Raw genomic sequence first — 15,000 nt, 5'->3', positions numbered from 1 at the left:
ATGCTAGTAACGTGCACTTCGGGACCAACGCATCACCGGAAGACAACCGCCAAACATCGAAAGAGTCGCGATGCTCCGCAACCTACGTGCAAAGCGGTCGCACACCGGGTAAGGGAGTGAGAGCCCCAAACATAGCTGGGCGAGGCGCTCACTCCGCTCTTTAATATCTCGTTAATACCGCCAAGGAAATGGCACAAGCACACACACACAAGCATCCTCGGAAGAGGACAGTTCGAGTGACAGGTCAAATCCAAGAGTTCCGAAGACTACCTCCAGGAACAATCGGGAACAAGACCGATTACAAGTCGTCGAGTCTGTTACTGGGCGAACACGAGATGCGCACAGGAAATCGATCAGCCCTCACAATGGCCCAAGGCCAGAGATCGGACTGCTACGATTTACCCCAACAATCATCGTGCCACTCTTCGCAGAGAGGTGATAGACGCCAACGAGCCCGCGCATAGCAATCGAGGTGTAAAAAGGGCGTTGAAGGCAGGAAGCCTGGACGAAAGAGGCTACGAGGTCACCTCGAAGCGGTCTAAGAATCGGGCGCACTTGGGGCGACTACCAGTGCCAACCCCTTATCCCGCGGTGCGTCCGACACACAGAAATTTCCAAGGCGGCCAAGGAGCCTCCCCGCATAGCAATCGGGGTGTGAGGTTACGGATGCAGCATTGATAGCAATCGAGGTGTGAGGCGAAGGATGCAGAAGTGAGAGCCGAGGGATGTAGCAGAGATAGCAATCGGGGTGTGTGATGCAGAAGAGATAGCAATCGAGGTGTGCGGTGGGAAGGGCCCAGCAGCCAGAATGCATGAAGCGACGGATGAAGCAGTGATGACAACCGGGCTGTGAGGAGAGGAGGGATGCAGCCAAGAAAGCAATCAGGGCTCGAGGCAAGGGATGCATCAAGGATAGCAATCATGTTGTGAGGCGAGATTCCAAAGGCTAAACGTGAGAGGCTGCAGGGTCGACTCAGAGAGGTCTATGCATGTGAGAGGCTGAAAGCAAGGTCGACTCGGAGCGGTCTATGCATCGGGCGCGCTTGGGGCGACTACCAGTGCCAACCCCTTATCCCGCGACGCGTCCGACAAAGAGAACGTTCCAAGGCGGCAGAGGAGGTTACCAGCCGAAGGATGCAGTAGCAATAACAGGTATAGTTCCGCGGCGGCCGAGAAGACTCACCGCATAGGAATCGGGATGCGAGGCGAGGGATGCGGCGGGAAGGCCCCGACGGCTAAACGGAAGAGGCTGCAGGGCCGCCTCGGAATGGTCCAAGCATCGGATGCGATTGGGACGACTACCAGTGCCAACCCCTTATCCCGCGATGCGTCCGATACACAGATAGTTCCAAGGCGGCCGAGGAGCCTCACCGCATATCAATCGGGGTGCGAGGCGAGGGATGGGGCGGGAAGGCCCCAACGGCTAGACGGAAGAGGCTTCAGGGCCACCTCGGAATGGTCCAAGCATCGGACGCGCTTGGGGCGACTGCCAGTGCCAACCCCTTATCCCGCGATGCGTCCGATACACAGATGGTTCCAAGGCGGCCGAGGAGCCTCACCGCATAGCAATCGGGGGTGCGAGGCGAGGGATGGGGCGGGAAGGCCCCAACGGCTAGACGGAAGAGGCTTCAGGGCCGCCTAGGAATGGTCCAAGCATCGGACACGCTTGGGGCGACTACCAGTGACAGCCCCCTATCCCGCGATGCGTCCGATACGAAGATGGTTCCAAGGCGGCCGAGGAGCCTCACCGCATAGCAATCGGGGTGCGAGGTGGGGGATGCGGCGAGATGGCCCCAACGGCTAGACGGAAGAGGCCACAGGGCCGCGTCGGAATAGTCCAAGCATCGGACGCGCTTGGGGCGACTACCAGTGACAACCCCTTATCCCGCGATGCGTCCGATACGAAGATAGTTCCAAGGCGGCCGAGGAGCCTCACCGCATAGCAATCGGGGTGCGAGGTGGGGGATGCGGCGAGATGGCCCCAACGGCTAGACGGAAGAGGCTGCAGGGCCGCCTCGGAATAGTCCAAGCATCGGACGCGCTTGGGGCCACTACCAGTGACAACCCCTTATCCCGCAATGCGTCCGATACGAAGATAGTTCCAAGGCGGCCGAAGAGCCTCACCGCATAGCAATCGGGGTGCGAGGTGGGGGATGCGGCGAGATGGCCCCAACGGCTAGACGGAAGAGGCCACAGGGCCGCCTCGGAATAGTCCAAGCATCGGACGCGCTTGGGGCGACTACCAGTGACAACCCCTTATCCCGCGATGCGTCCGATACGAAGATAGTTCCCAGGCGGCCGAGGAGCCTCACCGCATAGCAATCGGGGTGCGAGGCGAGGGATGCGGCGAGATGGCCCCAAAGGCTAGACGGAAGAGGCTGCAGGGCTGCCTCGGAATAGTCCAAGCATCGGACGCGCTTGGGGCGACTACCACTGCCAACCCCTTATCCCGCGATGCGTCCGATACACAGATAGTTCCGAGGCGGCCGAGGAGGTGGGGGATGCAGCGAGATGGCCCCAACGGCTAGACGGAAGAGGCTGCAGGGCCGCCTCGGAATAGTCCAAGCATCGGACGCGCTTGGGGCGACTACCAGTGACAACCCCTTATCCCGCGATGCGTCCGATACACAGATAGTTCCGAGGCGGCCAAGGAGCCTCACCGCATAGCAATCGTGGTGCGAGGTGGGGGATGCGGCGAGATGGCCCCAACGGCTAGACGGAAGAGGCTGCAGGGCCGCCTCGGAATGGTCCAAGCATCGGATGCGCTTGGGGCGACTACCACTGCCAACCCCTTATCCCGCGATGCGTCCGATACACAGATAGTTCCAAGGCGGCCGAGGAGCCTCACAGCATAGCAATCAGGGTGCGAGGCGAGGGATGCGGCGAGAAAGCCCCAACGGCTAGAGGGAAGAGGCTTCAGGTCCGCCTCGGAATGGTCCAAGCATCGGACGCGCTTGGGGCGACTACCAGTGACAACCCCTTATCCCGCGACGCGTCCGATACACAGATAGTTCCAAGGCGGCCGAGGAGCCTCACCGCATAGCAATCGGGGTGCGAGGCGAGGGATGCGGCGAGAAGGACCCAACGGCTACACGGAAGAGGCTTCGGGGCCGCCTCGGAATGGTCCAAGCATCGGACGCGCTTGGGGCGACTACCAGTGACAACCCCTTATCCCGCGACGCGTCCGATACACAGATAGTTCCAAGGCGGCCGAGGAGCCTCACCGCATAGCAATCGGGGTGCGAGGCGAGGGATGCGGCGAGAAGGACCCAACGGCTACACGGAAGAGGCTTCGGGGCCGCCTCGGAATGGTCCAAGCATCGGACGCGCTTGGGGCGACTACCAGTGACAACCCCTTATCCCGCGACGCGTCCGATACACAGATAGTTCCAAGGCGGCCGAGGAGCCTCACCGCATAGCAATCGGGGTGCGAGGCGAGGGATGCGGCGAGAAGGACCCAACGGCTAGACGGAAGAGGCTTCGGGTCCGCCTCGGAATGGTCCAAGCATCGGACGCGCTTGGGGCGACTACCAGTGACAACCCCTTATCCCGCGACGCGTCCGATACACAGATAGTTCCAAGGCGGCCGAGGAGCCTCACCGCATAGCAATCGGGGTGCGAGGCGAGGGATGCGGCGAGAAGGACCCAACGGCTAGACGGAAGAGGCTTCGGGTCCGCCTCGGAATGGTCCAAGCATCGGACGCGCTTGGGGCGACTACCAGTGACAACCCCTTATCCCGCGACGCGTCCGATACACAGATAGTTCCAAGGCGGCCGAGGAGCCTCACCGCATAGCAATCGGGGTGCGAGGCGAGGGATGCGGCGAGAAGGACCCAACGGCTAGACGGAAGAGGCTTCGGGTCCGCCTCGGAATGGTCCAAGCATCGGACGCGCTTGGGGCGACTACCAGTGACAACCCCTTATCCCGCGACGCGTCCGATACACAGATAGTTCCGAGGCGGCCGAGGAGCCTCACCGCATAGCAATCGGGGTGCGAGGCGAAGGATGCGGCGAGAAGGACCCAACGGCTAGACGGAAGAGGCTTCGGGTCCGCCTCGGAATGGTCCAAGCATCGGACGCGCTTGGGGCGACTACCAGTGACAACCCCTTATCCCGCGACGCGTCCGATACACAGATAGTTCCAAGGCGGCCGAGGAGCCTCACCGCATAGCAATCGGGGTGCGAGGCGAGGGATGCGGCGAGAAGGACCCAACGGCTAGACGGAAGAGGCTTCAGGGCCGCCTCGGAATGGTCCAAGCATCGAACGCGCTTGGGGCGACTACCAGTGACAACCCCTTATCCCGCGACGCGTCCGATACACAGATAGTTCCGAGGCGGCCGAGGAGCCTCACCGCATAGCAATCGGGGTGCGAGGCGAGGGATGCGGCGAGAAGGACCCAACGGCTAGACGGAAGAGGCTTCAGGGCCGCCTCGGAATGGTCCAAGCATCGGACGCGCTTGGGGCGACTACCAGTGACAACCCCTTATCCCGCGACGCGTCCGATACACAGATAGTTCCGAGGCGGCCGAGGAGCCTCACCGCATAGCAATCGGGGTGCGAGGCGAGGGATGCGGCGAGAAGGACCCAACGGCTAGACGGAAGAGGCTTCAGGGCCGCCTCGGAATGGTCCAAGCATCGGACGCGCTTGGGGCGACTACCAATGACAACCCCTTATCCCGCGACGCGTCCGATACACAGATAGTTCCGAGGCGGCCGAGGAGCCTCACCGCATAGCAATCGGGGTGCGAGGCGAGGGATGCGGCGAGAAGGACCCAACGGCTAGACGGAAGAGGCTTCAGGGCCGCCTCGGAATGGTCCAAGCATCGGACGCGCTTGGGGCGACTACCAGTGACAACCCCTTATCCCGCGACGCGTCCGATACACAGATAGTTCCGAGGCGGCCGAGGAGCCTCACCGCATAGCAATCGGGGTGCGAGGCGAGGGATGCGGCGAGAAGGACCCAACGGCTAGACGGAAGAGGCTTCAGGGCCGCCTCGGAATGGTCCAAGCATCGGACGCGCTTGGGGCGACTACCGTTGCCAACCCCTTATCCCGCGATGCGTCTGATACACAGATAGTTCCGAGGCGGCCGAGGAGCCTCACCGCATAGCAATCGGGTTGCGAGGCAGATTATTGGGAAGGGAACCCCCTGGGATGCGGCTCAAGCAGTGCCCAAAGGGACTGGAATGCGGAATCACATCGAGAGACCCAAATGCTATACGAGGGCTCAAATCGAATTATCGATTTGGCCACGACATGGACGCATCAGAACGACTACCTTTGCCGAACCACTCGCAATTGCATCCATACCGAAACCAATAGACATTTCCGTTAGAGCCCTCGCATAGCATTCGGGAATCTCGCATGCCCCTCTAAATCGACCAATGCTGGCGCTCAATGAAAATCCGAGCGCTACCACCGTTCGAGCGCCAGCATTGGTCGAGTTAGAGGGGCACGGGGGAGAATGCTCCAGTCAACACCTCCCCTATATAAGTTATTTGTCCGATTCTCGCACAACCGTAGTCTGCCTCGTCGAATCAAACAACGGTCCCAGATTCCGACTTCCGTTCCGTAGAGACCCAAAAGCTAGATGGAGGCTCGCAAGAAAGAGAGTCGGCGCATAGCAATCGGGTTTCTCGAACGTTTAGGGACCGAGCTCACTTGCGGATAGGGCAAAATCCGCCAAGCAACCCAAAAGCTAGACGGGGGCTCGAATCGAATCGCCTAGGCGGCCACAACAACGACGTGTTGGATCGACTACCAGTGCCAAACCATTCAGCAAGACTAGTCTGTGTCGAGGCCGGATAGAGATTCTCAGAGAGCGCCCGCATAGCATTTAGGAGACCTGCCGCGTCCCTCACACTCGACAAATGGTGGTGCACGTTTATAAATCCGAGCGATCCCAACCCTTTCAAGCACCAACATCGGTCGAGATAGAGGGGCACGGAGGGGGCTGCGTGAGACAACACAGTCCCCTATATAAGTTATTTGTCCGATTCTCACACATCCGAAGAATGGTCATCAAATCGGACAACAGCCCAAACTTCCGACTTCCGTCCCAGAAAGCCCAAGAGCTATCTAAAACGTTCATGGCCGGAACTCGATCGCGGCTATACCAGTCCGCCAAGCAACCCAAAAGCTAGACTGGAGCTCTAGTCGAATCACCTCTGTGGCCATTGCAAGGACGTGTTGGAGCGACTACCATTGCCGAACCATTCCGCAGGTCGAGTCCATACCAAGGCCGCATAGAGATTCACGATGAGCTCCTGCATAGCAATCAGGAGACTTGCCGTGTCCATCACAATCGATAAATCCTGGTGCAAGATTTTTGCATCCGAGCGCTCCAACCAGTCGAGCACCAGCATCAATCGACATAAACGGGCACGGGGGGAGGATGCTCGAGAACACTACCTCCCCTATATAAGTTATTTGTCCGATTCTCAAGCAGCCGAAGTCTGGTCATCGAATCGGGTCAAAGACCACAACTTCCGACTTTACCCACAATGCAAGTCATCGAATCGAACATCGGCCCCCGAGTCGGACTCCATGCGTATGTCAGGTCATCGGACCCAAATTCCGCCTTCCTGCGCATGGCGGGCCATCAATATCAACTCGGTCATCGGACCCAAACTCCGCCTTTTTGCGTATGGCACGCCTTCAAATCGGTCATCGGACCCAAATTCCGCCTTCCTGTGCATGGCGGGCCATCAACATCAACTCGGTCATCGGACCCAAATTCCGCCTTTCTGCGCATGGCACGCCATCAACTCGGTCATCGGACCCAAATTCCGCCTTCCTGCGCATGGCAGGTCATCGGACACAAATTCAGACCTCGCCAATATGCCTACGTATCGAATCGGTCATCGGACCCAACTTCCGACTTCATCCATACTGTAGGGTCTTTGAGGTTGGCGCGGTGCGCTCAACCCAGGGAGTCGACCCATCGAAGCATACACCTCCCCTATATAAGCTATTTGTCCGATTCCCACACCTGTGTAGTTTGCACCTCTGACCAGGACATCGACCCCAACTTCCGAACTCGACTGCAACGACGGCACCAGCGCCTTGGTGCGCACCTTGCGACGCACAGTCCCAACATTCGCCTTCCTGCACATGGCAGGTCATCGGACCCAAATTCCGACCTCGCGAGTATGCCTACATATCGAATCGGTCATCGGACCCAACTTCCGACTTCATCCATACCGTAGGGTCTTTGAGGTTGGCGCGGTGCGCTCAACCCGGGGAGTCGACCCAACGAAGCATACACCTCCCCTATATAAGCTATTTGTCCGATTCCCACACCTGTGTAGTTTGCACCTCCGATCAAGACATCGACCCCAACTTCCGAACTCGCCTCCAACGACCGAACCAGCGCCTTGGTGCGCACCTTGCAACGCACAGTGCCAACATTCGCCTTCCTGCACGTGGCAGGTCATCGGACCCAAATTCCGACCTCGCGAGTATGCCTACATATCGAATCGGTCATCGGACCCAACTTCCGACTTCATCCATACCGTAGGGTCTTTGAGGTTGGCGCGGTGCGCTCAACCCGGGGAGTCGACCCAACGAAGCATACACCTCCCCTATATAAGCTATTTGTCCGATTCCCACACCTGTGTAGCTTGCACCTCCGATCAGGACATCGACCCCAACTTCCGAACTCGACTAAAAAGACCGCACCAGCGCCTTGGTGTGCACCTTGCAACGCACAGTGTCAACATTCGCCTTCCTGCACATGGCAGGTCATCGGACCCAAATTCCGACCTCATGAGCATACCTACTAATCGAATTGGTCATCGGACCCAACTTCCGACTTCATCCATACCGTAGGGTCTTTGAGGTTGGCGCGGTGCGCTCAACCTGGGGAGTCGACCCATCGAAGCATACACCTCCCCTATATAAGCTATTTGTCCGATTCCGACACCTGTGTAGTTTGCACCTCCGCTCAGGACATCGACCCCAACTTCCGAACTCGCCTGCAACGACCGAACCAGCGCCTTGGTGCGCACCAAAAGTGCGCACTTTTGGAGGGCACTTTTGTGCGCTCCAAAGGTGCGCACTTTTGGAGGGCACTTTTCTGCGCTCCAAAGGTGCGCACTTTTGGAGGGCACTTTTTGGAGGGCACTTTTCTGCGCTCCAAAGGTGCGCACTTTTGGAGGGCACTTTTTGGAGGGCACTTTTCTGCGCTCCAAAGGTGCGCACTTTTGGAGGGCACTTTTTGGAGGGCACTTTTCTGCGCTCCAAAGGTGCGCACTTTTGGAGGGCACTTTTTGGAGGGCACTTTTCTGCGCTCCAAAGGTGCGCACTTTTGGAGGGCACTTTTCTGCGCTCCAAAGGTGCGCACTTTTGGAGGGCACTTTTTGGAGGGCACTTTTCTGCGCTCCAAAGGTGCGCACTTTTGGAGGGCACTTTTTGGAGGGCACTTTTCTGCGCTCCAAAGGTGCGCACTTTTGGAGGGCACTTTTTGGAGGGCACTTTTCTGCGCTCCAAAGGTGCGCACTTTTGGAGGGCACTTTTGTGCACTCCAAAGGTGCGCACTTTTGGAGGGCACTTTTCCTGTGCTCCAAAGGTGCACACCTAGGTGAGCACCTTCGACCACACCTTGTAGCACACCAAACTCTGACTTTCGACTTCATCCGCAATGCAGGGTCTTTGAGGTTGGCGCAATGCGCACAACCAGGGGAGTCGACCCATCAAACCCAACACCTCCCCTATATAAGCTATTTGTCTGATTCTCATACATGCGTAGCCTGCAGGAGCAATTAGGACATCGACCCCAACTTTCGGCTTCTAAACGAAAACAAGGTCTTTGAGGTTGGTGTAATGCGAACAACTAGGGGAGTCAACCCATCAAACCCAACACCTCCCCTATATAAGCTATTTGTCTGATTCTCATACATGTGTAGTCTACAGGAGCAATTAGGACATCGACCCCAACTTTTGACTTCTTAACGAAAACAAGGTCTTTGAGGTTGACGTAATGCGCACAACCAGGGGAGTCGACCCATCAAACCCAACACCTCCCCTATATAAGCTATTTGTCCGATTCTCATACATGTGTAGCCTGCAGGAGCCATTAGGACATTGACCCCAACTTTTGACTTCTTAACGAAAACAAGGTCTTTGAGGTTGGCGTAATGCGCACAACCAAGGGAGTTGACCCATCAAACCCAACACCTCCCCTATATAAGCTATTTGTCTGATTCTCATACATGTGTAGCCTGCAACAACGATTAGGACATCCACCCCAACTTCTGAATTCGTCTGCGTTGACCGCACCAAAGGTGCACGCCTTGGTGCTCACCAAAATCCGACTTCCGACTTCTTCTGCTATGCGGGGTCTTTGAGGTTGGCGCAGTGCGCACAACCAGGGGAGTCAACCCACCGAATGCAACACCTCCCCTATATAAGCTATTTGTCTGATTCTCATACATGCGTAGACTGCAGCAATGATTAGGACATCCACCCCAACTTTTGACTTCTTAAACAAGACAGGGTCTTTGAAGTTGGTGCAGTGCACACAACCAGGGGAGTCGACCCATCAAACGCAACACCTCCCCTATATAAAGCTATTTGTCCGATTCTCATACGTGTAGTCTGCAGCAGCGATTAGGACATCGACCCCAACTTCCGAATTCGTTTGCATTGACCGCACCAAAGGTGCACGCCTTGGTGTGCACCCTGGAGTGCACTTTGGTGCTCACCTCGGTGCACACTTTGGTGTGCACCTCGGTGTGCACCAAAGGTGCGCACCTTGGAGCGCACCAAAGGTGTACACTTTGGAGCGCACCACATAGGGTCTTTGAGAGGTTGGCGCAGTGCGCACACCAAGGTGGGTGTTGAGGTGCGTGCCGAGGTGGGTGGGTGCTAGGGTGCGCTCCATGGTGGGTGCCAGGGTGGGTGCGTGCTAGGGTGGATTCCAAAGAGGGTCATAGGGTGGGTGCCAAGGTGGGTTGGTGATATAGTGGGTTCAAAGGTGGGTACTAGGGTGGGTTCCAAGGTGGGTCACAAGTTGGGTGCCAGGATGCGTGGGTGTTAGGTTGGGTGCCAAGGTGGGCTCCTGCGTGGGTGGGTGCTAGGGTGGGTTTCAAGGTGGACGCGAGGGCGGGTGCCAAGGTGGGTAACAAGTTGGGTGTTAGGATGGGTGAGTGCTAGAGTGGGTGCCAAGGTGGGTGGGTGCTAAGGTGGATGCCAAGGTGGTTCACAGGGTGGGTGGGTTCTAGGGTGAGTTCCAAGGTGGGTCACAGGTTCAGTGCTAGGGTGGGTGTCAAGGCGGGTGTCGAGGTGCCTGGGTGCTAGGGTGTGGATGCCAATGTGGGTCATAGGGTGGGTACTAGGGTGGGCTGCAATGTGGGTGCCAAGGTGGGTAACATGCTCGGTGGGTTCTAAATTGGGTGCCAGGGTGGGTGTGCACCCACCTTGCCCGAGGTGGGTGCCAAGGTGCCAGTGTGGGTGGGTGCTAAGGTGGATGCCAAGGTGGGTGAGAAGGTGGGTGATAGGTTGAGTGGTAGGATGGGTGGGTGCCAAGATGGGTCACAGGGTGGGTGCAAGGGTGGGTAGGTGCTAGGGTTGGTGTCAGGGTGGGTGGGTGCTAGGTTGGGTTCCAAGGTGGGTGCGAGGGTGAGTGTCAAGGTGGGTCACAGGTTAGGTGCTAGGATGGGTGAGTGCTAGGGTGCAAAGGTGCCAGGGTGGGTGCTAGGATGGGTCGATGCTAGGGTGAGTGGCAAGGTGGGTCCACAAGTGTCAAGGTGGGTGCCGAGGTGGGTGCCAAGTCGGCGACTGCTATGGTGGATGCCAAGGTGGGTCACGGGGTGGGTGCCAAGTTGCTAGGTTGGGTTCCAAGGTGGGTGCCAACGTGGGTGCTAGGGTGCGTGGGTTAAAGGGTGTGTCACAACGTGGGTGCCAGGATGGGTGCGCACCCACACTGGCCAAGACGGGTGCGGGTGCAAGGTTGGGTTCCAAGCCCGGTCACAGGCTGGGTGCTAGGATGGGTGGGTGCCAAGGTGGGCACCAGGGTGGGTGCACCCACCCTGGCCAAGGTGGGTCACGGGGTGGGTCCTAGGGTGGGTAACGGGGTGGGTACTAAGGTGCGTGCCAAGGTGGGTCATAGGGTGGGTGCCAAGGTGGGCACCAGGGTGGGTGTGCACCAACCCTAGCCAGGGTAGGTCACGGGGTGGTTGTCGGGGTGGGCGTCAAGGAGCCAAGGTGGGTGGCAAGTAGCCAAGTTGCGTGCCAAGGTGGGTGTCGGGGTGGGTGCCAAGGATCCAAGGTGGGTGCCAAGGAACCAAGGTGGGTGTCTGGGTGGGTGCCGAGGTGGGAGCCAGGGTGGGTCCCAAGGTGAGTGCAAAGGTGGGTGCCAGGGTCAAGGTGAGTGCCAATGTGGGTTCCAAGGTGCCAGGGTCAGGGTGAGTGCCAATGTGGGTTCAAAGGTGCTAAGTTGGGTGCGAGGTTGGGTGCGAGGGTGGGTGGGTGCCAAGGTGTGCTAGGTGGAAGCCCGGGTGGGTCGGCATCCCATGGGTGTCGAGTTGGGTGCCTGATGGGTGCTTCTTGTCAAGTTTTAGTCGTCGGGACTCATTTCGAGCCTTAGAGGTCGTTTCTTGTCCGGTTGCCCTGTCTTCGACCTGGGAACCCAATTTTGGTCCTCGGGTCCCATTTTTTTTTGTCTCGCATCCCACTTTTGGCCTGTGGCCTTTTCGGGGTCGATTCTCGTTTTGGGCATCAGAGCATGTTTCTTCTCCTAAAACCCAATATTTGTTTATTAAGTCTCGGAACACATTTTTGTTCTCGTGGACCCATCATGGGTCTTGGAACGCATTTGTGGTCCTTGGGTCCCATTTTGCATCCCGAAACTTGTGTTTTGGTGCTTGATCCCTATTTTGGGTGCCCACCTTGCACCAAGTGCGCACCCGGGGCAAACCGAGCGCCTTGGTGCACCGGGGCAAGATCGAGCGTGCACCCGAGGCGCCCCGAACATGCACCAAGGTGCACTCGGCCCACATGTGAGCGCAGGTCGTTGCGCCCGAGGTGGTGTGTGGGCACCGCGTTGCAGACGGGACACTGCACGCACACGACGCCCCCTCCAGGTGCACGCACGTAGGCCGGGCCGGGTGCACACCCGACGCCCTAGCAAGGTGCGCGCACCCGGGCAGGGCTCACACTTGGCGAACGGGGCGCACTTCGCGAGGGAGGGTGTGCACCTCGACGGGGGTGGGTGGCCGGGGTGGATTCGCACGTGGGTCGCGGTTTGCTAAGTACACACTGCGACAAGCTCATAACGGGTGCGATCATACCAGCGTTAGTGCACCGGATCCCATCAGAACTCCGCAGTTAAGCGCGCTTGGGCCGGAGTAGTACTGGGATGGGTGACCTCCCGGGAAGTCCCGGTGTTGCACCCTTTTTTAGTTTTTCGCCGGGCGTCGCAATGCTATTTGAATAAACCTTTTGCCCGTTTGCGTTCTCGTCGGGGCCGGGCCGGGCCGGGGTGCGCTGCCCGCACTACCGCGCGCGCGGGGGCGACACCGAGCGCGCACCCGAGGCGCCCCGAGCACACAGGCCACGGTGCAACCCGGGCGTTGTGCGCGCACCCCGGTGCGCCCGAGGTGCTGCGCGCGCACCCAGGTGAAATCGGTGTGCACCTCGGCCAGTGCGCGCTCGGTCGAGTCGCGCACGTTGGCCAAGGTGCACGGTGATGTTTCTTACTCTAAGGTTCCGCACCAGACGCCCGGGACAGGTGAGCGAAGCTGGGCGGGGCCGGGTGCGCGGCCGGGGCAGGTGCACGCAGCTGGAGAGAGCTTTGGAGCACACTTCGGAGCGCACCAATGATGCGCTCCATTCAAAAGTTTCCTGAAAAGGCAAAAAAAGTTGAGATTATAGAATTTCCCACTTGAGAGATTGTAAAAAAAAAAAATTTAAAATGAAGGAAACGCGGGTGCCAAGGTGTGCGCAGCCCAGCCAAGGTGTGCGCACCAAGGCGCCCACCCTGGCGAAGGTGCACGCAAGGTGCGCACCCGAGGCAAACCGGACAATTAACCCAACTTTCGACTTCGCGCGCACCTTGGAGCGCACTTCGGAGCGCTCCTTGGTGCGCACCAATCTTGGGCACCTCGGAGTGCACCATGGCGCCCACCAAGGTGCGCACCCGGGGCAAACCGAGCTCCGACTTCGTGCGCACCTTGGAGCGCACGAAAGGTGCGCACCATGGCGCCCACCAAGGTGCGCAGCCCAGCCAAGGCGTGCGCATCAAGGTGCGCACCCTGGCGAAGGTGCGCACCCGGGGCAAACCGAGCTCCGACTTCGTGCGCACCTTGGAGCGCACAAAAGGTGCGCAACCCAGCCAAGGTGTGCGCACCCCGGTCAAACCGAGCTCCGAATCGTGCGCACCAGAGGTGCACGCCATCGTGCGCACCTTGGAGCACACTTCGGAGCCCTCCTTGGTGCGCGCCGATGTTGCGCACCTCGGAGCGCACCCGGGGAAAACAATGCAATTAACCCGACTTTCGACTTCGTGGGCACCTCGGAGCGCTCTCGGGTTCGCACCTCGGAGCACACCGAGGTGCGCACCTTTGATGCGCTGCCTTCACCAATTTCCAGAAAAGGCAAGAAAACATTGAGAAGGTGTGCGCACCGAGGTGCCCACCCTGGCGAAGGTGCACGCGAGGTGCGCACCCGGGGCAAACCGGGCTCCGACTTCGTGCACGCCGCACCTTGGAGCACACTTCGGAGCGCTCCTTGGTGCGCACCAGGGCGCGCAACCCAGCCGAGGTGCCCACCCCGGCGAAGGTGCACGCGAGGTGCGCACCCGGGGCAAACCGGGCTCCGACTTCGTGCACGCCATGGTGCCCACCGCGGCGAAGGTGCACGCGAGGTGCGCACCCGGGGCAAACCGGGCTCCGACTTCGTGCACGCCGCACCTTGGAGCACACTTCGGAGCGCTCCTTGGTGCGCACCATGGTGCCCACCAGGGCGCGCAACCCCGCCGAAGGTGCACGCGAGGTGCGCACCCGGGGCAAACCGGGCTCCGACTTCGTGCACGCCGCACCTTGGAGCACACTTCGGAGCGCTCCTTGGTGCGCACCATGGTGCCCACCAGGGCGCGCAACCCCGCCGAAGGTGCACGCGAGGTGCGCACCCGGGGCAAACCGGGCTCCGACTTCGTGCACGCCATGGTGCGCACCGCGGCGAAGGTGCGCACCCGGGGCAAACCGGGCTCCGACTTCGTGCACGCCGCACCTTGGAGCACACTTCGGAGCGCTCCTTGGTGCGCACCAGGGCGCGCAACCCAGCCGAGGTGCCCACCCCGGCGAAGGTGCACGCGAGGTGCGTACCCGGGGCAAACCGGGCTCCGACTTCGTGCACGCCGCACCTTGGAGCACACTTCGGAGCGCTCCTTGGTGCGCACCATGGTGCCCACCAGGCCGCGCAACCCAGCCAAGGTGTGCGCACCAAGGTGCACGCGAGGTGCGCACCCGGGGCAAACCGGGGTCCGACTTCGTGCACGCCGCACCTTGGAGCACACATCGGGGCGCTCCCGGGTTCGCACCGGCGTTGCGCACCGTGGTGGGCACCTCGGAGCACACCAAGGTGGGCAGCGAGGTGCGCACCTTTGATGCGATGCCTTCACTAATTTCCATAAAAGGCAAAAAAAAAACGAGATTTTAAAATTTCCGTTTTGAAAGATAGTGAGAAAAAGGGAATGCTGGTGCCATCTTGAGCCCGCCCTGGTGCGCAGCCCAGCCAAGGTGTGCGCACCAAGGTGCCCACCCTGGCGAAGGTGCGCGCCCGGGCAATTAACCCAACTTCCAACTTCGCGCGCGCCAGGGTGGGAGCGCACCCAACAACCGGGCCTGGGAAGAGCCAATGCGAGAAACCCCACCAAACGCTCTGACAAAAAAAGAGGGGGCGCTCCAGTAACCCCGCTTCGGAGCGCACCCTGGGCAAACCCAGCCAAGGTGCCCACCCCGGCCAAGGTGCAGGCGAGGTGCGCACCCGGGGCAAACCGG

At 59.6% G+C, this 15,000-nt stretch overlaps 1 non-coding gene across 1 annotated transcript; it reads left to right on the top strand.

Moving 5' to 3' along the window:
- The first annotated feature begins 12,277 nt into the window (after positions 1-12,277).
- On the top strand, positions 12,278-12,396 carry LOC131860500 (5S ribosomal RNA). The gene has a single exon (XR_009359595.1). It is a non-coding gene; the product is annotated as a 5S ribosomal RNA (ribosomal RNA).
- Positions 12,397-15,000: the final 2,604 nt, after the last annotated feature.

This window comes from Cryptomeria japonica, unplaced genomic scaffold (assembly GCF_030272615.1).
Source record: "Cryptomeria japonica unplaced genomic scaffold, Sugi_1.0 HiC_scaffold_15, whole genome shotgun sequence".
NCBI classification, from domain to species: domain Eukaryota; kingdom Viridiplantae; phylum Streptophyta; class Pinopsida; order Cupressales; family Cupressaceae; genus Cryptomeria; species Cryptomeria japonica.
This window is presented reverse-complemented; position numbering and strand designations above follow the sequence as displayed.